This window comes from Semicossyphus pulcher, unplaced genomic scaffold (genome assembly GCF_022749685.1).
Source record: "Semicossyphus pulcher isolate SPU_LCO1_2020_fin unplaced genomic scaffold, fSemPul1.0.p SCAF_23, whole genome shotgun sequence".
Lineage (NCBI taxonomy): Eukaryota > Metazoa > Chordata > Actinopteri > Labriformes > Labridae > Semicossyphus > Semicossyphus pulcher.
Genome location: NW_027211697.1, coordinates 17010421 through 17030583, shown reverse-complemented (window position 1 = coordinate 17030583; position 20163 = coordinate 17010421).

The following is a 20163-nucleotide window of genomic DNA, read 5'->3' as shown; positions in this document are numbered from 1 at the left end:
CACTCTGCTGCTGATGATATCACTCTTATTCTAAAACGCTGACTAAGTGAAGTTTTGTGGAGAAAAAGAAAAGTTTGTGTTATTGACGTTTCAGTGCAGGTTAAGGGCAAAGTTCAGTCTGCTGTGAGTTACATCAGGAATATTCTGAGGTGTATTTGAAGGCTGACTGACATGAAGCAAAGCTCCTGATGTAAAAAAGAAGACATCACATCATTTCATAGAAACGTGATCATGTAACAGACAAATGTACAGATAGAGAGCAGAGACAGGCGGGACAATACTCTCTGTAAAGAGTGAACTCTGATGTTATTGTGAGTCCTGTGAAGAAGACCGTCTCGAGTGTCTTTGGCTCCAGTGTGGACACACAGCCAAGTCTGTTCATCAACCATGTTCTTCTATTTCTCTCACAGCAGAATGACAGAACAGTAAAAGGAAGCAGAACGATCATTTCCATGGAGGGGAAGACTTTTATTTCTCTTGTCTTATCAGGTTGGTGCAATTTAATGTTTGTGTTTCTCCATCAAAGTCTTTCAGTTGTTACACAGTAAGATGTAAATCAGGAGTGTGCCTGGTGTGTGTGTGTGTGTGTGTGTGTGTGTGTGTGTGTCTTGTTTAATGGGTGAATAAAGAGGAATCCTCTCTCATCACCACAGGACTGTGTTTCCTTCCTGCCTGTTTCCCTCGTCTCTACATCCTGGTTGAAGAGGGAAAGACTTGGGCTGAAGCTCAGAGCTACTGCAGAGAGAATTACACCGACCTGGCCTCTGCTGAGAACCAGGAGGAGTCGGAGAAGCTGGAGGCCGCTGTACACAAATACTATCAGGGTCATGTGTGGATGGGACTGTACGATGACATTTACAGCTGGAGGTGGTCACTGGAAAAGGAGGGATATTATGGTGAAGGAGAGGCAGAGTTCAGGAACTGGCACCCTGGTCACCCCAATAACAAAGGTGGACACGAGACCTGTGCAAGGATGTCTCCGCAGGGTTCATGGAGAGATGTAGAGTGCAGCTCCGGACAGCCGTCTGTCTGCTACGATGGTAAGAAAAACTAAAGGCCAACACTTGTGTTCCATCAGTGTCATGCTGCCCTGCTCACCTGCTGCTGCTGTTCGACATGTTTACCTCGACACAAAAGTAAAAGTCAAACAGAGACATTAAAAGATAAACTGGTTATTTTGGCTTCATATAGTTTTCCTGTTCACAGTGTTGCACAGCATGTTAACAGCTAAACTCTTCTGTAAAGCTGTTCTTTAGCAGAACAGCCGGAAAACCCAGCACCAACATGTGGATATGATGAATTCATACAGCTGTGATGCTGTGACACGTTGCTCATTAGTTTAAGTCAAATTAGTTTCATCACATTTGTTAGTTTGAATCATCACAAACTAAAGACATTCAAACCAAGTCTTCATGTGTGAAAGATTCGTCTCAGTGGAGTCGAGCATTTAAATGTGGAGCTCTTCTGTGGCCACAGGCATCGCTGTCATCCATGGCGAGGTTAGCGGAGAAGCCAAGACTGTGCTGGCTCCACACAGACAGTCCACGTGACTCTGTGTGTCTGTAATCCAACAGGCTCAGAAAATGTGTGAGAAATTAGTTTCATACAAGAAATGGAAACATTAGGTTTCTGAAAACGTTCCTGTTTCTAGAATTGGGCGTGGCTAAGCTCGTATGGTGGTGATGGAAACTACACAGTTAATGGTGCAAACGAATCATAGGACGGCTCTGTAATAATAATAAGAATAATAATACTCTACAGCTAAAGCTACGCTGACTGTCACATGAGCCATTGTTGTTTGCAGAGAAGAGACAACACAACGTTTGCTGGATGCATTTTAGTGTCACACTTGTATTTTTACTAAAGTAATATTTTCCAGCCATCTTTGAGCTCTGCTTTGGTCTCCTCCAGCTCTCAGGGAAACATTTCACTCTGTAGCTGCTGTGTGTTGTTGGTTTCTGGGATTGTTCACTGGGTTTCATCACCATGAAAAGCCTCATTCACATCACACATATTCCTCTGATCCATTGATACAAATCTTTATTAGTGCGGCCTTTTGTAAACCTTCATAGAAGACCTCGAATGTGTCAATATGATACGCTTCTATGCTGAAGACAGCAGTCGCTGTTGCTGGATCACATGTGGAGTAAAATGGTAAATGTTTTCAGATGTAGCATTGTTCAGATATTTCTTCATGTTCATGGCTAACATTGTTCATGTGTGCTGGAACACAGAGACCTCCTCCAGCTTCATCTTAGTGGAGGAGAAAAAGACCTGGAAGGAGGCTCAGAGCTACTGCAGGGGGCGCTACACCGACCTGGCCAGTGTGAGGAACCAGACTGAGAACGACCAGATCCAGAACATGATCGAGAGCAAAAGCATCTGGATCGGCCTCTACAGAGACTCGTGGAAGTGGTCCAATGGGAGCCCATACTCGTTCACTAATTGGCAAAGTGACAGACCTCAAGACGGCGTTGAAACTCCCTGTGTGGCTTTACATCAAGGTCGATGGGACGATGACGGATGTAATGTGAAGAGATATTTTCTTTGTTATGCTGGTGAGTTTTACAAATATGTGATTCAATCTGTATTTAAATGATATTATTCACTAAATGTTACAGCACCACATGTTTCCATGTTAAACACATGTTTCCCTCTTTGACAGACGCAGTGAAGCAGCAGGTGTTCAGGCTGAAAGTGACTAAAAAGGACTCCTCTGTGAACCTGGAGGACACAGCAGACGCCATCTTGCAGCAGGTAAAAGTGATTGTTAGTACATGAAGATTATTTAGACATTTCCATATTCTAGTTAGACGAACACGATTGGAGCCCAGATACATTTCAACAAACTGAATAAACCCCCCAAAAAGCGAGAGGTGAATATATTTCTGGTTGAATTTACCTGTCACTCTTTGCAGCTCTGTGCAACATACAGAAACACTAAACTCAATGAGCAGCCCGCCTCTTTCTTTGTTTCTCTTGGTGCACGTGTCTTTTCTGCTGACTCTCTTCATTAGCAGAGTCGTGTCGGGGGCGTGTCCTGGGGTGATGCTTGTGATTGTGTCTGAAAGACTGTCTGTGTTCCTCAGTTGGGTCAGAGACTGCAGGACCTCGGCCTGAGTGAAGACATGAAGCTGACATGGAGGAAGCAGCCTGATGGAAAGATCTTCACCTTGGAAGATAAAGAGGAGGAGAAGGAGGAGAAGGAGGAGATCACCTGCACCTGAGACGATTTTTTTCTTGATGTCTTTGATGTGTTGATTTTTCAGTGAATGTAGAGAGAGATCTTTTCACTTTAACTCTTTTTCCCAGCTTTAAAAAGACACTTTAGACACATTTCATATTTCTGCCATGAAGCTTGAATCATTGTTCTACATATCTGGAGTCAGAGGTGAAGTTCTGGTCTCTGCTGAGCAACAGAAGGCTGCAGCACACTGACTGACAGGCAGTGTCAAAAATACAACATGCAGTCCCACTGAGTTTATTTACAGTAAAACCAACATCATGCACAGTGCAGACCTGGCAAACAGACAATGATTAACAATTAGTGATTTGCTTTTACTACTGTTAGTAACTGTGGAGTACTATATCCTCTGTCAATCATTTGTTAGTATCGTTTAGTATAATTTTATGTACTTTATAGTCCAATATTCTTTTTGTTTAAGCATGTTGTTTTTAATCTTCCCTCTGATGTCTGTTTTATTTGTGTGAAGCACTTTGAGTTACCTTTGTGTATGAAATGTGCTATATAAATAAACCTTGCCTAAGTGGAGGTAAAAACATGCTCTGTCAACTTTTCCATTAATATGCAATTGGACTATAAAACATATTGAATCACGTGCTGTAATTATTTATTCAGAATGTTAAAAAAGCATTTCTTAATTCAACAACACAAGACACCCCTCCACTTCTAACATACTTGGCGCCTTCCACGTGGAACACCCCCTTATAAGCCAACAGCAGACTGCAGGTCTGTTTGTGTGAGCGTGGCAGAAGAGAAACAGGTGACTCACAGCTGTTGCATTTCACTCACATGTTCTAATATATAAAATGTTTGTGTCTATCCATCTATCTATCCATCCATCCATCCATCCATCCAACACGTTGGCCTGGCTTTTAGTAGCTCACCAGGTTCACAGACTGTGTACCAAAAAACCGACGACAATAGTTGCACCTTGAAAGCCTCTTCCCACCTCAATCAAAGACACAGATGTAAAAATTATAAGAATAAAATAGGATCGGCCTATCAGCTGTCAATAAAAACCAGTGATCCTGTCAACTTTGTCAACACCTGAACCTAACCGCTCGCAGCAGTGTTGAAGCAGACTCCATCGACAGGTCGGGTCAGTTATGCTGTGCGCTAGTTGAGCTAAAGTGAGGGTGCTTCTTTTGCCAAGAAAAAGCAGAAAACATTCGAACTCCATGGGGAGTGGGAAAGCGAGTTTATATTGACCTATGGGAAGGTGTGTGTGCCTCAGCTGCGGTACCAGCGTTTCAGTTGACAAAAGAAGCAATGTGGGGCGCCTCCACACTCAAGTAAACGGTAACTTTGCACGGGACTTCCCTGCGGGCAGCATGCTTTGAAGTTAAAAGGTGAACAATGTACTGATGCCGCTACTTACCTTTGTGAAGCACCTTCCTAACATTAATGTCATGAAATCTAAATTGTGAAGACTGGCAGAAGAAGAACATTAAAATGACTGAAAGAGTGGATGCACTCCAGCATACACCTCTATTAGTTTCCTTAAACAATCAAACGTTTTATGGAATGCACAAACAGATACATTACCTTCAGTACCTGCTGCATCTTCACGAGCAAGGACCACACCATCAATCAGATACATTTAAACATGTTATTATTACGATGAAATGTGAAACGATTTGAATATGAGGATTGTGACGATGAATAAAGGCTGCGGTGTGGGGAAGGCTTCATTGAGGATCAGCAGCAGCTCCCGGGCTGGCGGACCCCCCAAAGCTTCCTTGAGGATGGAGACAGAATTGAGCTTTGCGAAGATCTTGAATGTTGGAGCGGATGTAAAGCTGGTAAGCTTGAGAAGACCAACGACCCATGGTCTTAATCATGTGATCTGGGACCTCGATCACATGGCTGGAGGCAGTTGAGGCTGCTCCGACCTGGAAGGAGTGGCCAGAGAATAGGTTAGGGGAGATACCAGACAAAGTTGGGATCTGTTTGTAGTGTGCCAGGAACCAAGATCGGGTGGCTACTTGACCGGACTCTGTAATGAACAGGGGGTCGGAAGGAGAAGCGTTCTGAGATTGTCTTACAAGGATGTGTCGCACTAAGGGATCGTAAGGACTGAGGGGAGAGTCTTCTTTGAAGTACGTGACTGGAATCGGGTTGCCAGTTTGGTTGGTTTTACTTCGTTCAAGTGTGTAGACTAAACAGTTTTCTGAGACACAGTGGAGATCAGACACGGTGGGATGGAGAAGTGGATTGAAATTCTATACGTCGAAGTGAACTCTGAGCAGCGAAGAAAACCAAAGAAAGCTCCAACTCGGAAGGAGTGGCCAGAGTATACGTTAGGGGAGATACCTGATGATGTTACAACCTGTTTGAAGTGTGCTGGAAAACGAGAGCGAGAGAGTCAGCGATGGCGTTGTGAAACCTTGAATATGATCAGCGCGGAGAATAAATTGGTGGCAACTTGATAGACGTGTGAGGCGGTGCATGAAAGGCATGAGTGCGGGGAGTCGCTTCAACGTTATTGAGGATGACGACGACGGCAAGATTGACGGATCAAACAAATTTACAAACGGATAACGGATCTGAACAGATGGATTTTCTTGTCCACTCATGTCCCCACAGGAGGGCAGCGATAATGACCAGATATACAATATTTCGAAAACTGCAGATGATGGTTGAAGGGGTTTTGAAGAAACTGCAAAAGCTCGGGTGGCCATTTGGCGGAGAACCACTTTGTCCATAAAAAGCCCCGAAAACCGGCAGAAAGGGCAGCGCATGAGAAAAGATGAATGCTGTGCGGGTTAGAAAGACGGTCATCATATAGAAATGTGGTGACATTCCAGTTTGCTAGGACTTGCTTCGGGAAGCGACTGTGCTACAAGCGCGATTGATAGCAGGTGAGCAATAAGCGTCTGACCCTGGTGATGATACGATACCATACGATACGATATGATACGGTACAATTTGAAACAATACAATATGGTACGATATGAGAGGATACAATACGACACAATACGACACGAAACAATATGATACAATACAATACGATGCGATACGATAGGAAACAATACGATACGATACGATATGATACGGTACGATAGGAAACAATACGATACGATACGATATGATACGGTACGATAGGAAACAATACGATACGATACGATACGGTACGGTACGATAGGAAACAATACGATGCTATACGATACGGTACAATAGGAAACAATACGATGCGATACGATACGATACGGTACGATAGGAAACAATACGATGCGATACGATACGATACGATAGGAAACAATACGATGCGATACGATACAGTACAATAGGAAACAATACGATGCGATACAGTATGATTTGAAACAATTTAAAATGGTATGATACAACACAATATGACATGTTGCGGTACGCTTTGAACGATTCTATACGACATGATACAATACGACACGATATGACAAGATATGATACGATACGGCACGATACGATAAGATACTACACAACACGACATGGTACGATTTGAAACAATACGATATGATACGATACAATGTGATAAACTTTGTCCCCGTAGAGAAATTTGTTTTGGGCTCGCATTGTGCATAGATTGATGTTGACAGCAGCTTTTCAGCTTTGCAGGCGGTGGCAGGGTGAGACGATGACCCACATACGTGGCAGCTGAGACCGGAGCGGGCTGCGAAAGTGCAGCAGTAAAGCTCTTGATCCAGGCAACCCCAGGAGGTGCCCTGATTAAATTGCTGCAGGCGAGCTGCTGCGTTGGAGGAGAACTGGACGCGATACTGGTAGAAGCCTGTGCTGCCAAAACGGAGGGCTAACTCGAGGACCAAGGAGAGGTAATCATCAAGCTCCTGCCTACCGGCTGGGTAGACAGAGCAGATGACGTCTCTGTAAAGGGAGAAGGCGTAAGCGAACTCCACCGCTGTCAGCTCCTTCGATCGAGACGGGGCCTTAGCAAGCATGATCATGATGCCGTCGTGGCTGTTGAGTAGGCATGGTTAAGAAGGTTGGTCGAGGGAGGGAAGAAGCAACTCCGCGAGGTCGATATATTTACCAGTCAGGATCTGATGTCGAAGGTGAGCTGCGACGGGAGATGGTTTAGAAGGAGGCTGGTAAGCTGGAGGGACAGCTGAAGCCAAGGAGAACTGAAGACCGCCTGCCGGCGGGATTGTTGTGGCCAGAAGAAGAGCGAATGGCATGAGGAATGAAGGCTGGTGGGCGAAGCCAGGTGTGGGTGCCAATCAAGTTAGCAGTGCTGATAGTGGAGGTTGCAGGGAGGAGAGAACTTGGCTGCACGATGCCAGTGGATGGTGGCGGAAGCGACTGGGAGGAAGAGGCGGCAGGGAGAGAACCTGGCAATCCGGTGCCAGTATAGAGCAGTGGAGGCAGGTGAGACGAAACGGCGGCTGGGAGAGGACCTGGCAACCTGATGCCAGTACATGGTGGCAGATGTAGGTGGGACAAAGGCAGTAGAGAGAACCTGGTAACCCGGTGCCTGTGGAGGTTGGTGGAAGCCGGTGGGAAGGAGGGGCGGAAGGGAGAGGACCTGGCAACCCGGTGCCAGTAGAGGGCAGTAGAAGCAGGTGGGATGAAGAAGCAGTGGGAAAAGAACCTGGCAACCCGGTGCCAGTATAGAACAGTGGAGGCAGGTGAGATGAAGAAGCAGCAGAAAGAGGCCCTGGCAACCCGGTGCCAGTAGAGAGCGGCGGACGAAGTTGGGATGAAGAGGCAATGGGAAGAGAAGCTGGCAACCCGGTGCCAGAGGTTAGGTTAGGTTGAGAGAGTGAAAGGTTGTCAGAGTGAAGCAAACCTGGCAACCTGGGAGGAGCTGCGGGGAGCGTAGTGACATCACGCCTGTGCGTGCTCCGTCGACGTGTGGCTACGGAAGTAGTAGCTTGTTTTGGAATTGTTTGTTGCTGGAAGGAGTATGTAAAAAGTTCAAAGAGTTTTACTTTGTTGTCAGAGCGGTGGTAGTTGATTCCCCTTCCTTTAAAGCTCTTTGGAGGCCCACGACCGTCCAGTTAGAGATCGAGAAGCGACCTCCGGGAGACTGAACCGGAGTGTGCGAGCGGGACCGGCGGCCGGTTGAGCTCGCGTCCCTCGCATGTCGCCGGCCACGGGGGGGCCGTGCCGGAGTGGGTGGAGGTGGCAGAGGGAGAAACGATGTCCCCGCTCGCTCGACTGGAGCGGGCAGGTCGTCTGCGGGATGAGCTCCTTGTTGGCGTCCAGACTGCCGGGCCGACGGATGTGGATAGCGGAGTCTCCGGAGCGATCACTGCACCGAAACCCTCCACGTCTTGCCGCAAGCCGATGTGCGAGGAGTCCGAGGCTGGGCTGAAGAGCTCTTCGTCAGACGGGGGGAGGCACAGGAGGTCTGCGTGGGAATGATCCATGGTAAGTCAAAATTAGTTTGCGTTGAGCGAGGTCGATGTTCTTCGGCGTGCACGAGAAACGAGAACGGACGGGTGAGAAGGGCAGTGCAGCTTATATAGGCACATGACAGGAAATGAGTGACCGAGGTGTGGTCCTGCTCCTGAACCTCAGCTAAACTTTATCTCCAATAATTTGATACACACATTTACAACACGATATTACTACAACATAAGTTTAAAACTATCAGGTCATTATATTTTGCTTTGATCCAGTAAATCCTTCTCTTGAAGTCTCCAAAGGTCCTCTGGGTCATTTACAGTATTTTGCCCCTGATAGATTATCAATGCACTGCTTGTATCTAGTTGTATTCAACAGGTCCTTCCATCATTGGCAGCAGGCTAAGCAAGTTGGCCCTGATGTCCCTGTCCCAAGCAACATTTTCCAGCTGCTCCTGGGGGATCCCGAGGCGTTCCCAGGCCAGGTGGTATATATTATCACTCCAGCGAGCTCTGGGACTTAGACTTAGACTTAGACTCAACTTTATTGATCCCTTTGGGATGACTCCCTCTGGGAAATTCAGTCTCCAGCAGCTTATACAGTATAATACAATAGGAAAGAATCAGCACACAGAGGATAAAAAATAAAGATCAAAATATATATATCTATCGATATATATATATATATATAAAGTACAAAATTAGATAACAAAATATATAAAATATACACTCTTAGAAAATATACAAGTAAACAGTGGGTAATTGACCTGGTATTTAGTTCGATTAAACTAAATTAGGTTATTGCACTGTGGTGAGAGATTATTGCACATTGACAGATTTTTATTGCACATATGACCCTTTGAGAAATAAATAAATATTACTATTGAATAAAAGAAAATAACTACTATTAACTTTGTGAGGTGAATTAGTGGCTACCGCTGTTGAGAGAGTCTGTCCCTGTTACCTCCTCCCCCTAAGTGAGGAGTTGTACAGCCTGATGGCATGAGGGACAAAGGAGTTCTTCAGTCGGTTAGTCCTGCACTTTGGAAGGAGCAGTCTCTCACTGAACAGGCTCCTCTGGTTGCTGATGACGGTGTGCAGAGGGTGGCTGGCATTGTCCATAATGTCCAACAGTTTGTTCAGTGTCCTTGTCTCTGCCACCGTCTCCAGAGGGTCCAGCTTCATGCCGATCACAGAGCCGGCTCGCCTGATCAGTTTATCCAGTCTGGATGTGTCCTTCTTGGATGTGCTGCCTCCCCAGCACACTACAGTGTAAAAGAGGACACTGGCAACCACAGACTGGTAAAACATCCGCAGCAGTTTGCTGCAGATGTTAAAAGACCGCAGTCTCCTTAGGAAGTACATCCTGCCTTGTGTCTTCCCGTACAGGTGGCTGGTGTGTGTTGACCAGTCCAGTTTGTTGTCCAGACACAGCCCGAAGTATTTGTAGGAGTCCACACTCTCCACCTCAGCTCCCTCGAGTAGAACTGGTCTCGGCTTCGGTCTGGACCTCCCAAAGTCTATGACCAGCTCCTTTGTCTTAGAGGTGTTGAGCTCTAGGTGGTTTGTGCGGCACCAAGCAGCAAAGTCCCCCACCAGACTCCGATACTCCTCCTCTCTGTCGTCCCTGATGCATCCAACGATGGCTGTGTCATCGGCGTACTTCTGTATGTGACACAGCTCTGAGTTGTGACAGAAGTCCGAGGTGTACAGGGTGAAGAGAAGACGATGCTGTGGTGTCTGGGGGGAGGTGTGTTGTGGGAAGAAGGAGAGATGGCTACAGTGGGGGTGGGGGTGGGGGTGGGGGGGGCATGGGCTGGTTGAACCTGTTGAAAAAGTCATTCAGTTCGTTCGCCCTCTCCACTGTCCCCCCCCACGGCTCTGGTCTTTGTGTTGTGACCTGTGATGGTCCTCACACCTTCCCAGACCTCCCTCATGTTGTTCTCCTTCAGCTTCTGCTCCACCTTTCTCCTGTAGCTGTCCTTAGCTTCCCTCACACGGTGTTTCACCTCCTGCTGTGCTGCCTTCATGGCCTCCCTGTCTCTGCTCCTGAAGGCAGCCTTCTTCATGTTGAGGACAGCTTTGACTTCCCGCATTACCCATGGCTTGTTATTAGGGTAACAGCGGACAGTCTTAACAGGGGAGACCACGTCTGCACAGAAGTTCAGGTAATCTGTCAGACAGTGTGTCAGCCCCTCGATGTCCTCATCATGCTGGTTGATCAGCACATCCCAGTCTGTGGTGTTGTAACAGTCTCTCAGGGCACTTTCCATCTCAGGGGACCATCTCCTGCTGGAGCGAGTTGTTACCGGCTGCTTTCGGACCAGGGGGGTGTACAGTGGCTGTAGGTGAACCAGGTTGTGATCAGACTTCCCCAGTGGGGGGAGGGGTGTGACTCTGTATGCATCCCTCACATTAGCATACAGCAGATCAATTGTCCTGTTGTTCCTTGTAGGACAGTCAACAACCTGGTGGAAAACAGCCAAAGTAGAGTCCAAAGTTGCATGGTTGAAGTCCCCAGAAATGATCATGAAAGCCTCGGGGTGCTGTGTCTGCAGCCTCGCTGTGACAGAGTGGATTTTCTCACAGGCAGTGGCTGCGTCCGCTCTCGGAGGGATGTAAACACAGATGGTGATCACGTGACTGAACTCCCTCGGCAGATAATATGGCCGCAAGCTAACAGCTAGCAGCTCGAGGTCCCGGCAACACCACACCGTCTTCACAGAGATATGTCCTGGGTTACACCAGCGGTTGTTCACATACATGATGAGTCCCCCACCTTTGCTTTTCCCGCTCGCTTTCGTGTCTCTGTCGGCTCTCACAGCAGTGAATCCCAGCAGGTCCACGTTAGCATCCGGTACGAGGTGGTTTAGCCATGTCTCCGTGAAGATGAGCAAGCTGCTCTCCCTGTAGATCCGCTGGTTGTTCAGTGCGGACAGCTCGTCGATCTTGTTCGGCAGCGAGTTCACGTTCCCCATGATTACGGAGGGAATCGTCGGTTTGTAGCGCCTCCGGTTGTCCGCTAGCTTAGCCTTTAGCTTAGCCCCGGCTTTGCAGCCCCTGGTTCTCCTCCTCAGCTCCCCCGGAATGGGGTGTCGTGTCCCGGCTCGTCCCTTTGTTCGTAGAGCCAGCATTTCCTCTCTCGAATAAGTGAGAAAACTGGCTCCTGGTCGCATATTAAAGTTAAAAATATCCATGGGATAAATAAAAAAAGCACACAATCTCTTCGCAAGAAGAGCAGAAAGTGAAAAGAGCGATTAAAAGAGTTAAAAGAGCTAAATAACTGAAGAGCTACTGGAGAGTCAGCCGTCTCCCACAGCGCTCAACTACTCAACTCTCAACTCAACTGGGACTACCTCAGGGTCTCCACACAGTTGGACGTGCCAGGAAAACCTCTGCAGGGAGGCACCCAGGCATGACGCTATTGCACAATCCACAATCCATATAACCTCAGGAAGCATTTAGAATTTAGATTTTTTGATTTTTAAAACGGTTTAGTTTGCATCTGAGGACTCTGTGTCGTCTGCCGGGTGGTGAAAGTTCATATTCCGAGTGAAGGATGTGAGACGGGTCAGACAGGACTCTCTGGGCTCGCCTGAGGACAGACTGCTCATATATTGACTGCAGGGAGGGGTTTTCCAGCCTCCCCACAACCTTCACGGCAGTCCGTACCAGGTGAGTCAACCTAGATTTCGATTTAACAGACAGACCACCGTACCACGCCGACATCCCGTACCTAAGGATGCTCTCTAACACAGCCTGATAAAACAAGAACCTTATCTTCTGGTCAATCAATCAATCAATCAAATTTTATTTGTATAGCGCCAAATCATAACCAGGGTTATCTCGAGACACTTTACAGAAAGAGCAGGTCTAGACCGACTCTTTGTTAAGTTATTTAAAGAGAGGCCCAACATCAATCTACCATGAGTAGCACTTAGCAATTCGGCACATTGGCAGAAAAACTTCCTTTTAACAGGCAGAAACCTCGAGCAGAACCAGACTCATGTTGAACAGCCATCTGCCTCGACTGGATGGGCCGAAAATGGGATAGAAGGAGATGCAGGATAGAGACAGGCAAAGAGAGCAACAACAACATATGTTCTTGTTACAACAACAACATGTCCTTGTTACATGAACAACAACAGACACATACTTATGGTTACAATGCCAATAATAGTGGTAGACTAGGGTGAAGATTGGCTAAATAAATAAATAAATAAATAAATTGGCGAGAGAAGCAGAGTAATGATAAAGGCTGAGGTAATCGTAATTGTAACAGTTGAAGTCAACAGGTCTACTATTAGCATTAGCAGCAACAATAATGATACTATGGGGAAGGCTGATGTTAGTAGGTGTTGCAGTCGAGCAGGTCCACAGCAGCAGGTGGTCTGCAGCAACGATCCTCAGGAACCTTCAAGACAAGGGAGCACAAGAACTCCCGGGAAGATATGTGGTTAGTAATGTTAATGGGACCAGAAAATACAGAGTTAATGAGCTGCATTAATATGACAGATAGAGAGAGAGAGAGAGTCAGAGAGAGAGGAAGAGAGAGAGAGAGAGAGAGAGTCAGAGAGTCAGAGAGAGAGAGACAGAGAGAGAAGCTTGGTGTGTCAGATCCCCCCGGCAGTCTAAACCTATAGCAGCATAACTATGGGCTAGTCCAAGCCTGAGCCAGCCCTAACTATAAGCTTTGTCAAAGAGGAAAGTTTTAAGTCTACTCTTAAAAGAAGAGAGGGTGTCTGCCTCCCGGACCTTGACTGGTAGATTGTTCCAGAGGAGGGGGGCCTGGTATTTGAAGGCTCTACCTCCAACACTACTCTTAGAGACTTTAGGTACCACAAGCAGGCCTGCATCCTGGGAGCGCAATGTTCTAGAGGGGTAATATGGCACTATGAGCTCTTTAAGATATGATGGTGCCTGACCATTAAGAGCTTTGTAAGTAAGAAGAAGGATTTTAAATTCTATTCTATATTTTACAGGAAGCCAGTGCAGAGAGGCTAATACAGGAGAGATGTGCTCTCTCTTCCTAGTTCTTGTCAGCACACATGCTGCAGCATTTTGTACCAGCTGCAGAGTTTTTAGTGACTTATTAGGGCAGCCTGATAGTAACGAGTTACAATAATCCAACCTGGAAGTAACGAATGCATGGACTAGTTTTTCTGCATCGTGTTGAGACAGGATGTGTCTGATGTTTGTTGCGAAGATGAAAGAAGGCTGTCCTTGATATTTGTTTTATGTGGGAGATGAAGGACATATCCTGATCAAACAGAACTCCCAGATTCCTAACAGTAGTGCTGGATGCCAGGCTGATGCCATCTACGGCAGCTATATCATTAGAGAAAGAATCTCTGAGGTGTTTTGGGCCGAGCACAATAACTTCAGTTTTGTCTGAATTAAGTAGCAGAAAGTTTCTAGTCATCCAGATCTTTATGTCCTTAAGGCATGCTTCTAGTTTAGATAGCTGATTGGTTTCATCTGGCTTCATAGATAAGTATAATTGAGTATCATCTGCATAACAATGAACATTAATGGAGTGTTTCCTCATGATATTACCCAGAGGAAGCATATATAAGGTAAAAAGAATCGGTCCGAGCACAGAACCTTGTGGAACTCCATGACTAACTTTGGTTTGCATAGAGGACACATCATGAACATTAACAAACTGAGATCGATCTGATAGATAAGATTTAAACCAACTTAATGCAGATCCTGTAATGCCAATTAAATGTTCTAATCTCTGTAACAGGATGTGATGGTCTATTGTGTCGAAAGCGGCACTAAGATCTAACAGGACGAGTACAGAGAGAAGTCCTCTGTCTGAAGCAGTAAGTAGATCATTTGAAACTCTCAGTGCTGTCTCAGTGCTGTGGTGGACTCTAAATCCTGACTGAAAGTCCTCAAATAAACTGTTGTTATGAAGAAAGTCACATAATTGATTAGCGACTGCTTTCTCAAGGATCTTTGAGATAAAAGGAAGGTTAGATATAGGTCTATAGTTAGCTAAGGTGCCTGAAAGGGTAGGCTTTTTAAGAAGTGGCTTAATTACAGCTAGTTTAAAAGACTGGGGTACATAGCCCGTCGATAAAGACATATTGATCATATCTAGTAAAGAAGTGCTAATTGAGGGAAAGACTTCCTTAAGCAGCTTGGTTGGAATCGGGTCTAAAAGACAGGTTGATGGTTTAGACGAAGATATCAGAGAATTTAGCTCAGGAAGGTCAATTGGAGAAAAACAGTCAAGGTAAACATCAGGTTTTTGAGCAGTTTCCAAAGATACACCTGCACCAGTTAACGGCCGGAGGTTACAAATTTTGTCTCTTATCTTTAGCATTTTGTCATTAAAGAAGCTCATGAAATCATCACTGCTGAGGCCTATAGGAATACTTGGATCAGTGGAGCTGTGACTCTCTGTCAGCCTGGCTACAGTGCTGAAAAGGTACCTGGGATTGTTTTTATGTTCTTCTATGAGGGAGGAGTAGTAGACACCTCGAGCATGCCGTAGGGCCTTCCTGTATTTATTAAGACTATTTTGCCAGAGTAAACGAGACTCTTCTGTTTTGGCGGATCGCCACATTCTTTCAAATTTACGCAACATTTGCTTCAAGTTACGAGTTTCTGAGTCATACCATGGAGCTAGCCTCTGTCGTTTAATAATCTTCTTTTTTAAGGGGGCAATCGAGTCTGGAGTACTTCTCAGCAAACCTGCAGGACTATTAACAAACTGATCAAGCTGAGAGGGACTAACATTAGCATCAGAGCTTTCTGTAGTAAACAGATGTGGTAAAGAATTGTTTCCTTAAATTTAGCTACAGTCCTATCAGACAAACATCTTGTGAGTACATTTTTGTTAACTGGAGAGTAGTTGGTTAATAGGACATCGAATGTTACTAAATAGTGATCTGATAAAAGAGGATTTTGTGGGAAGACAATTAAGTTTTCGGTTTCAAGGCCATAAGTTAGAACAAGGTGGAGGGTGTGGTTAAAGCAGTGAGTAGGCTGGTTTACACTTTGAGTGAAACCAATAGAGTCCAAAAGGGACATAAATGCCATGCTAAGACTATCATTATCAACATCTACATGAATATTGAAGTCCCCTACAATAATTATTTGATCTGAACTCAGGACTAAATCTGATAAAAACTCTGAGAATTCAGTTAGAAAATCAGAGTATGCGCCAGGAGGGTGGTATACTATCACAAATAAAACAGGCTGTAAAGTTTTACAGGCTGGGTGTGAAAAACTCAGAACAAGGCTTTCAAAAGAGCTGAAACTAAGTTTGGGTCGAGGGTTGATTAGAAGACTAGAACTGAAAATAGCTGCCACTCCACCACCTCGACCAGTGTCTCGAGGAATATGAGTATTAAGATGACTGGGAGGAGTGGATTCATTTAAGCTGACATATTCTTCCTGACACAGCCAAGTCTCAGTTAAAGAGAGTAAATCAATATGATCATCTGATATCAGATCGTTCACTAATAGAGCTTTAGATGACAGGGATCTGATATTTAACAGACCACATTTAATTCTCATATTTTTTGGCATAACTTTGGTTGTTGTTTTAATTTTTATTAAATTTTTTTGATTTACTCCTTTTTTATTTGAGTTTGAATTAACTGTAATAAAAGGCCTGGGTTGGGGGGGGCAGACACAGTCTCTATAACATGAACATTGTGGCTGGGAAACTGCTCACAGGGAAGCTCAGAGGAGTGTGTAGGACTACAGCTCTGCCTCCTGGTCTCAACTCTGGTTTGTCAGGTTTTACGACTAACAAACTTAGCCATATTACGAGACAAAAGAGCTGCACCATCCAAAGTGGGATGAATGCCGTCTCTTCCGATCAGACCAGGCTTTCCCCAGAATGTCTGCCAGTTATCGTTTGCTGGGCACCACCTCGACAGCCAGCGGTTGAATGATGACATGCGGCTATACATGTCATCACTCGTCAGATTGGGCAGGGGTCCAGAGAAAACTACGGAGTCCGACATCGTCTTTGCAAATGCACACACCGACTCAACATTAATTTTAGTGACTTCCGATTGACGTAACCGGGAGTCATTAACGCCGACATGAATTACAATCTTATCAAATTTACGATTATCCTTTGTCAGCAGTTTTAAATTTGACTCGATGTCGCCCGCTCTGGCCCCAGGAATACATTTCACAATGGCCGCTGACTTCGCTAACTTCACGTTTCTGACGATGGAGCTGCCAATAACCAGAGTTGGTTTCTCAGCGGGTGTGTCGCTGAGTGGGGAAAACTTGTTCGAAACGTGAAGTGGTTGGTGGTGAACCGTGTGCTTCGTCTTGCGGCTATGCTTCCCTCTGAGAGTAACCCAGCCACTGCATCCCGGCTGCTCGGGAGTTGCCGGGGGAGAAGCTACGCTAGGTCGGCCCGCACCGGCTACTGGCCCTGGGGGCTTGCTGCTGACTACAGCAGCTAGCGATGCTCGGTTTTCCAAGGTGCGGAGCCGCGTCTCTAATTCCGTGATCCTCGCCTCCATAGCTCCAAAAATACTACATTTCATACAAGTACCCTTATCCGTAAAGGAGGTCGAGGTAGAGCTAAACATCTGACACACCGAACAGGGCAGATCAGGAGAGCAGGAGGGAGAAGGAGAAGACATTTCAATTGATTAAGCTAGCTGCTAAGCTAACGGCTAAGCGAGTATAAAGTTAAGGGTTTAGCAGATATGACGCTAATGTACGCACGCGAGAGTGCTTGATGAAAACTAGTGTCTGTTAAAGTACACAGCAGCTGAATAACCACAGTGATGATAATTACAGCAGATTAATCGATTTAGCTCGAGCTCTAGCAGCAGCTACAAACAGCACAGGACAACACAGTAGCAGCGAGAAAACAGGAAATGACGCAATGACGCAATACGCTCACCTGACGCAATACGCTCACGCTCACGCTCACGCTCCTTCTGGTCCACCCCAAACACTCGCAATCTGCGTACAAAATACAGTCTCTGCTGTAAGCGAGAACACAAACTGTCCACGTGGGTTTCCCAGCTAAACAGGTCATCTAGGTGGATGCCCAGATACCTGTAAGAGCTTACCTGATTGATTTCTTTGTCATGTTTAAGCACTGGGGTATGATCACCAACTGACCTTGGGTCCACTACCATTTCCTTTGTTTTAATGACGTTAATTATTAGATGGTCGTCATCACACCACCGGACAAAAGTCTGCACCTCAGTTGGATATGGTGCTTGAGCGAGACCGTAATTGTTGCAGGAAGACGGAGAGAATAGTGAGAGAAGACGAAGACGAAGAGGGAGAGAGGTTCTTCAGCCATGACAATCTTTTAGAAAGCACCGAGCAACGCTTTCTGTACTCCAACACAACAAACGGCACTTCTCCCTCTTCGTCTTCTCTCACTCCTCTCTCCTTCTCCCCGTTTAGTGTCATTGTATCTCAGTTCACGGCTGCCGGCCGGTGCTCCCTCGCTGAACACTGGATCCATTTCAATAACTGTTGTCTCCACTTGTCACTTAAACACAAACACATAGTAAATAGGGTCTAGGTTGAAGTTATCATTTAATGAAAAATTGACAGAGCATGTTTTTACCTCCACTTAGGCAAGGTTTATTTATATAGCACATTTCATACACAAAGGTAACTCAAAGTGCTTCACACAAATAAAACAGACATCAGAGGGAAGATTAAAAACCACATGCTTAAACAAAAAGAATATTGGACTATAAAGTACATAAAATTATACTAAACGATACTAACAAATGATTGACAGAGGATATAGTACTCCACAGTTACTAACAGTAGTAAAAGCAAATCACTAATTGTTAATCATTGTCTGTTTGCCAGGTCTGCACTGTGCATGATGTTGGTTTTACTGTAAATAAACTCAGTGGGACTGCATGTTGTATTTTTGACACTGCCTGTCAGTCAGTGTGCTGCAGCCTTCTGTTGCTCAGCAGAGACCAGAACTTCACCTCTGACTCCAGATATGTAGAACAATGATTCAAGCTTCATGGCAGAAATATGAAATGTGTCTAAAGTGTCTTTTTAAAGCTGGGAAAAAGAGTTAAAGTGAAAAGATCTCTCTCTACATTCACTGAAAAATCAACACATCAAAGACATCAAGAAAAAAATCGTCTCAGGTGCAGGTGATCTCCTCCTTCTCCTCCTTCTCCTCCTCTTTATCTTCCAAGGTGAAGATCTTTGCATCAGGCTGCTTCCTCCATGTCAGCTTCATGTCTTCACTCAGGCCGAGGTCCTGCAGTCTCTGACCCAACTGAGGAACACAGACAGTCTTTCAGACACAATCACAAGCATCACCCCAGGACACGCCCCCGACACGACTCTGCTAATGAAGAGAGTCAGCAGAAAAGACACGTGCACCAAGAGAAACAAAGAAAGAGGCGGGCTGCTCATTGAGTTTAGTGTTTCTGTATGTTGCACAGAGCTGCAAAGAGTGACAGGTAAATTCAACCAGAAATATATTCACCTCTCGCTTTTTGGGGGGTTTATTCAGTTTGTTGAAATGTATCTGGGCTCCAATCGTGTTCGTCTAACTAGAATATGGAAATGTCTAAATAATCTTCATGTACTAACAATCACTTTTACCTGCTGCAAGATGGCGTCTGCTGCGTCCTCCAGGTTCACAGAGGAGTCCTTTTTAGTCACTTTCAGCCTGAACACCTGCTGCTTCACTACGTCTGTCAAAGAGGGAAACATGTGTTTAACATGGAAACATGTGGTGCTGTAACATTTAGTGAATAATATAATTTTAAATACAGATTGAATCACATATTTGTAAAACTCACCAGTATAACAAAGAAAATATCGGTACGTATCACATCTGAGATCTTCCCATCGACCTTGACGTAAAGCCACACAGGGAGTTTCAAAGCCGCCGAGAGGTCTGTCACTATGCCAATTAGTGAACAAGTATGGGCTCCCATTGGACCACTTCCACGAGTCTCTGTAGAGGCCGATCCAGGTGTCTTTGTTGCGGATCATGTTCTGGATCTGGTCGTTCTCAGTCTGGTTCCTCACACTGGCCAGGTCAGTGTAGCGCCCCCTGCAGTAGCTCTGAGCCTCCTTCCAGGTCTTTTTCTCCTCCACTAAGATGAAGCTGGAGGAGGACTCTGTGTTCCAGCACACATGAACAATGTTAGCCATGAACATGAAGAAATATCTGAACAATGCTACATCTGAAAACATTTACCATTTTACTCCACATGTGATCCAGCAACAGCGACTGCTGTCTTCAGCATAGAAGCGTATCATATTGACACATTCGAGGTCTTCTATGAAGGTTTACAAAAGGCCGCACTAATAAAGATTTGTATCAATGGATCAGAGGAATATGTGTGATGTGAATGAGGCTTTTCATGGTGATGAAACCCAGTGAACAATCCCAGAAACCAACAACACACAGCAGCTACAGAGTGAAATGTTTCCCTGAGAGCTGGAGGAGACCAAAGCAGAGCTCAAAGATGGCTGGAAAATATTACTTTAGTAAAAATACAAGTGTGACACTAAAATGCATCCAGCAAACGTTGTGTTGTCTCTTCTCTGCAAACAACAATGGCTCATGTGACAGTC